The 6,655-nt window shown below is 47.5% G+C and overlaps 1 long non-coding RNA gene across 1 annotated transcript; it reads right to left on the bottom strand.

The window, feature by feature from the left end:
* Positions 1-654: 654 nt before the first annotated feature.
* On the bottom strand, positions 655-6,320 carry LOC128103193 (uncharacterized). Its single transcript, XR_008215648.1, has 3 exons — positions 6,154-6,320; positions 5,763-5,819; positions 655-844 (listed from the first exon to the last, which is right to left on the bottom strand). It is a non-coding gene; the product is annotated as an uncharacterized LOC128103193 (long non-coding RNA).
* Between the last annotated feature and the right edge of the window lie 335 nt (positions 6,321-6,655).

Raw genomic sequence — 6,655 nt, 5'->3', positions numbered from 1 at the left:
CAAACAAGGCTATCTACTACTGGCAGGGACAGCCATCACCATGGAGGAGGAAATCTCCCATCTCCGTCTGTGTCTAAACCCCTCCAGGTTCCCTCATGTGACCCAGAAGCCTGTTCAGCCTAGAGACTGCCACCCTGTTGGGGGTAGGGGGCTGTCCAGCTTCCCTGGAGTCTGTTCCTTCTGTCCTTCCTCCTGACACGCTGCTCTGGAACATGAGCCAGGCTCAACTCTCCACTTTCTGCTTTGCGCCAGAAGCCAAGGGATAGATGAGAAACTAATCCTGCTGCCTCCAGGTACCACGTCTTCCAACCCTCGCCAGGTGAGTTATTTTTCCAGTTTCCACTACACACACACACACACACACACACACACACACACACACACACACAGCTTCCTGATATTCTTAGTCTCCTCACACAGCTTGCATGGGGCTTAGGATATTGTGTTCTCTAGCTCCTCAGCTCCCTGATGAATGCCTTCACCTCTGCCCATCCAGTTCTACAGGGCCAGGCCCCTGGGAGGTGTATTCAGAGATGCAATTCTCTGATGTGGTCAGAATTGCTTCCTTCAGTTACCTATGGAAGACTATATACCCAGGTTAGGAACATTCATGACAGGGAATGCCTTAAGAGAGTCACTCCACTTACTTACAGAATGTACCGGTTGGTCTTTGTCAACTTGACACAAACCTAGACGTATCTGGGAAGAAGAACTCTGATTGCGAAAATGCTTCCCCATGATTGGCCGGTAGGCAAGGCTGTAGGGCATTTTCTTGATTGATGACTCTTGTGGGGAGGGCCCAGCTCACTGTTGGTGGTGCCATCCGTGGTCAGGTCAGGCAGTCCTGGATGGTATAAGAAAACAGGCAGGACAAGCCACAGTGGGCAAGCCAGTAAGCAATCCTCCCCCGTGGTTTTTGCTTCAGTTCCTGCCTTGAGTTCCTGCCCTGACTTTCTTAGACGATGGACTGTGCCGTGGGGAAGGGAGTGAAAGACACCCTTCTCTCCCCAAGTTGCTTCCTGTCATGGTGGTTATCACAGCAACAGAAACGTAACTAAGACACAGGATCAGTACTGGTCCCCTGTTTTGCAAAGCAGGGAGAGGAGAGAGAATGTGCGGTGTCACTAAGCAACTTCTACAAACTAGAGCCTGCACAAGATGTCCTGTCACTACAACCTCCTTATTCTCAGAAGCAAACCTATAAAGGCAAGTGTTGGCATAAGATTACCCACCTTCTCCCAGAAGAGAAAACCGAGATACAAAAGAGGTGAGTACTTTAGTGGTGACCACGCTGCTGACCTACAGTGCAGTGGACACTGGGGACAGGGAGCCTGGTTGTTAGTTCAGTTCTTGTAGACTTCCCTCCACTTGCCCAACATCCCACTCAATTTCTTTGTCTTTGCATATTGTATCAGCCTTTCTGGAACATCTAAGAGTATACTTGACAGTGTACTTTTTCTATCACCATTGGATTTATGAAGAACAAATATCTTTCATATTTAAAAAAAAAAGCAAAAATGGCTGACCTGTGAAAATAAAAGATCCCTGATATTCACAGAATCATGGAAATTACAAAAGCAAGCTATTTTGTCAAAGTAAGCAAAAGTCCACCCATGCATAGTAGAAGTCTGGCCCCTCTCAAGATCTGTTTTGCAACTCATTCAGATTAAGGGAAGACTCACAGAGACACTTTAGCTTATGGACTCTATTAGAGGTTACTTACTTACAAGTATGTGTTCTCCACATTTTAAATAATGGAACTCCTGGCATGCAAGACAACATTTTCAGCTTCCCTTTCAGCCTGGATGTGACCCAGCTGTAGCCAATGGGATGTGAGTAAAAGGTTCAATACCACTTTCAAGTCACTGACCCATGGGAAAAATATCCGGTCACCTTTTCACGCTCTTCCTTCTTCGTGCTGACTGCATCTGCAGTGACTGCCTTGGACCCAGCCCAGCTTGCCTCACTTCTGGACTGGCACATAAAAGAATGTGAAACTTCTACCCTCTCTCCATTCAGGTATTTGGGGATTCTTCTGTTTTAATACCTCAGCCTGTGCCCTACCAAATACACAGACTCAGAGCTTTCCAATTGGGAGGACTGATAGTAGGGTGTACACCTAAGCCATGAATTATTTAAGGCTTTTTGTTCAATTCAGAGTTAACTACACAGCAGTTGACTTAATAAACAGTTAATATTTCTGAACATCTGCTCCATTCAAGAGGCTGTACCTGGTACTGAGACATCTTATCCAGCCCTAAACCATGAAGATCAGACACAGAAAAAATGCCACAAACCAGCCGGCACACTGTTAACCCCCACACCGGTGGTCTCCATGGTGATCACTCAGACACACTTCATTCTTGATCTTCATCAGTAACAATGCCCTGGCTCCAGGAACCTTCCAATTTGAGCCAAGATTTGATGTCATTCAAATATGTTCTCCCTTGATCAACTCACTTCCCTTTCACCTTAAATTTTCCAGTTATGAAATGGCCCTGATGGACCCATTAACATCTTCGGCCCTTTAAGACTTGGGCTCCCTGACAATTCCAACAGACATCCCTGTCTCTAGTCATGGAATTTATGGAAGAGGGCTAAGCCACCCTCATGAAACAAAGCTAAAAAGCCCAAACACACTAAGGAAGTGCATTGATAAATATAGATTGATTCTAATTATATGGCATTGGTAAGAGAGTCTAGAATTGGTTCTTCAAATTAGTCAATTGGTTCATTGTTTGCTAAAGTGGAGCATAAAAATCTGTCTACAATAGGGGCCAACATTAAGGAAAACACACCGGTGAAATGGAGTTCCACCTATCATTTTGGATTAATTACATCTCCAAGCAAGTTAAGTTTCAAGACAGGGGAAATCCCCAAGCGTATGTAGATTGAAGTAGTCTCAATAGCAGGGACCACATATAATAGAGAGTGTAGTGGGTAGCCATTCCAGCTTTGATCTGGAAGTTCCAACCCCCATTGAGACTTCGGCAACTGTCACGCCTACAAGACGGGCCAAGGGAGGCGCCTGGAGACCTGAGATCTGGATGGGCTGTGCTCTCACTTGGTTCCAGGACCCTGGACGGTGGAGGTGGGCCAAGCAGAACTCCAGAGAACACCGTTGGACTGCGATACACCTTCCCCAGACCCCGCGACCTACCTATCCCTTCATTTGTAAGTTACGCCATTAAATAAATCTCCTTTTAACTACGTGGAGTGGCCTTAATAATTACACCAATATCTGGCACCCAACGTGGGGCAAATTCCAAAGCTGGAATGGCTACCCACTACAAGAGGGAGAGACCATGTCTCTACGTTTAAATTACTGCTTGAGTGCTCACTACCAGTCTAGCTTAGAGACTGATTGTTGTTTGTGTGTTTGATGAGGTAACTCAAGCTGGCTTCAAACTCTTTAGGTAGCTGGAGCTGGTCTTGAACTGCTGACCCTCTGGCCTCCTCCTCTCAAGTGTTGGGATTATGGGCATGTGCCCCTATGCTCAGCAAAGATTTTCGTGTGTAAAACAGGAACATGGTGCAGGATGTTTCCAAGTCCTTGATAAAGGGCAGTGCCTAGCACACTACTTACCCCAGAGTGACAAATTATTAACTGTTGACTCACACAGAAACAAAATGCTGCCATTTGTTCTAGAACAAAAATAAGAACCTAGGGCTAGCAATGCAGCTCAGTTAACAGAGCGCTTCCCTAGCATGCATGAAGCCCTGGGCTCCATCCCCAGCCACACATAAACCTAGGGCAGTAGTGTCCACCTGTAAGTCCAGCATCTGGGGAGTAGATGCAGAGAACGGGAAGTCCAAGGTCATCCTTGGCTGCATCCACTGCCTACATGAGCTATTGTGCCAAGAAAGAAATGGGGAGAGGAAAGAAGGAAAGGGGAGGGAGATGGAGAAAGAGAAATAGGGCAGAGAGTGGTACTTCCAGCTCAGAACCCCCCTTCCCTTCAGGGCAGATTTCAGAAATCAGCAAAGACACAACATGAAGTGAAGGGCATGTGTGGGAATGTTCTGAAACTAGGGATCCACAAGGATGTCAAGTCAGGAAAGAAAAATAATAGTTCACTATGCTCTCCGGTGAGCAGGACAATGGAGAGGATGCATCTTCACAGAGCCTCAGTGGATACATAAAGATCAGTCTCAGTCTAAGATGGGGAGTGATTCTCTGTGGTCAGGGTCAAGGAGACCTGTGAGGAAAATCTGTGAAGGATAGATAACTAGAGAGTATTGCAGAACAGGGGTAAATTGCATTAAAATTAGTGTGTGATTTATATATACCTATAATCTGCCAAATAGCTATAGGCTTGGCCAGGATATTTCCATATGTTGTGGTAAATCATTTGGGAGGCCAACTGAGCATTTGTGGCATTTCAGAGATGCCAGCTTTGGCTAGGAGGCTGGCGGCTGCTAGGGGCAGTAACCTGCCTTGTGTGAAGAGAGGAATGGTGTCTAGCTCCAAGGGAGCAGATGGTAAGACCATGGGGCCTCCACATCTCCTCCCGTCTCCAGAGATGATGTTCTGGTATACCTGTGCTTGCAAATGGACCAGACTGTTCCCTCTGCCCACGCAGCCAGCCTGGGTTGTCCCTTGGCTTTTTGCTAACACGGAGAGGGACTGGTGCATCTAATTTTCACCAGTTCCCCGTTACAAAGCAGTTTAGTCACAGAGGAAGCATCCACCTCATCCCACAAAAGAACAAAGAATCCAAAGAGCTCCTGAGAAATAGAAAAGAGGGAAAACATGCCTTCCCCAAGTCCCTAACCTCCAGGCCATGGCTGGGTGCATAATAAGACAGGTTCTGTGATGCTTTCTCTCAAAAATCTTTTCTGTGAGGAAACGAGAGAGCCTTTCCAGAACCTATCCCCAGAGGACAAGGCAGCGCAGGAAACTCAGAACAGAAAAGTACGGTAAATGGTTCTCTTCTGGGTGCCCACCATCCTCCTGACATTCTCCAAGAGTCCCTATCATTGCTCAGCCATCCCTAAGTTCTCTCCTGTGTGAGAGAAGCAAAAAAGGATGACAGCATTGTCCCAGCACCCCGAAAACAAACCCAAGGAGAGCTGCAATGGCACCCACCCTGGTGACCAGATGGCTCCTCCTCAGTCTGCACTTCCTCGGGTGTCTGTACAAGCTCAGAAGCACCGGCAGGGAAAACACCTCATGGTTGGCAAGTCACCAGCCTGGGCCTCATCCTGGCCATCTGACCGTGTGTCCTGGTTTCCCTGGACACCTAAAAAAAGCTCAGCTCAAGGCTGGCCATTTTCCCTCTAATCCCCAGCTTTCACCACCAGGACAGCGTGAAATCTGAAAACCTGCAGTCAGCACAAGACAAACCAGAAGGGGAGAAGCCAGCACAAGATGTCTCCCCAGCAAGCCGCCTGGGGAGCCGGCCTCGCCTTTCCCATGTGCTCGAGGTGTGGTGTCCAAAGTAAACCTTTTGAACTGGTTTTTTGGAACCTCCAAAAAGACCCTGCACATCAAAGGGGATCCGATCCCCCGCGCTGCGCATGGCAGGCATTGTTAAGCATTTTGCATGAATCAGCCACCTTCTGAAAAAGAAAGGAAACGCAAAGCACATGGCCAGCCGTGGCCACAGCCGCGGCCCCAAGCACATGCGCAACACATGGCCTTGCCTGGCTCGGTAGATTCAAAGGGCCGCAGCCACAAGAACCTTTCTCTCTACTCCCACAGGCCAGGATACAATGGGGCCAGTTGTTGGAGATATCACACACCCCTCCTATAGACCCACCTCTTAGGAGTCTGTGCAAACTCTGATTCCAGTCACAAGGGGATCCTGCTGGGCCACCTAAAAAAAAAAAAAAAAAAAAAGGAAGAAAGAAAGTTAGGTAGATGCAGTCTGTGTTGAACAGAGAGGCCTGTGTGAGTCGTTGGCACTGGGCCCAGAAAGCCACACTCCTAAGCAAGCTTCTGCAATGATGGCTTCTGCAGGGGACTCCAGATCCTGAAAAGCCTAGTGGGGAGATTCCATGCCTTCAGACTTTCATCATCTACCTTCCTGGGTTGGTTTGGTTCCCTGCAGGTGGCTGTAGTGAGGGACAGAGCCTACCCTACCCCCTCAGAGGTCACTGATGTCCCCCATAGAGCCTAGATATTAAGGAGATTGTCTCCTCGAGGCCAACCTGGGAAGGAAGGCATCTCCAGGCCCTGACTAGACATCCATCCACTCTGCCGGCCGGCTGGTGAGAAGGGCAGGCAGCAATCATTCGAGGGCAGAGAGGAGGAACCTGAGTCACTTTTCTCTTCTCACTAACAACTCCCCACAGGAGAAAAAGATCCGGCCCTGAGATTTTACTGGAGATAAATGGAACCGTTTGAAAGGGAGATGCTTTTTAAAAAGCCATCCTCTCTGATGAGCAAAGTTCTAGGTTCAGGAAAAGAAAAAGGTTTAAAAGCTGTGAATACAACTCAATTGGTAAGTTTTAATTAGCAGTTCAAAACTGCCCACATTCTGGGTTTCTAATTAATAGGCACGATTTCCGTTGAGTTCTACTTCAGTGAGAGCTATATAAAACCAGTGAGTGGGTGACATCATTCCATTCAAAAAAGAACAAGAAGAAAAGAGAGGAATGCTGAGTTAGGAACAGAAAAAGCAAATGAACCGTTTCTCTTCTACACTTGTAT

Source organism: Peromyscus californicus, unplaced genomic scaffold, assembly GCF_007827085.1.
Source record: "Peromyscus californicus insignis strain IS unplaced genomic scaffold, ASM782708v3 Scaffold_8__1_contigs__length_139910024, whole genome shotgun sequence".
NCBI lineage: Eukaryota > Metazoa > Chordata > Mammalia > Rodentia > Cricetidae > Peromyscus > Peromyscus californicus.
This window is presented reverse-complemented; position numbering and strand designations above follow the sequence as displayed.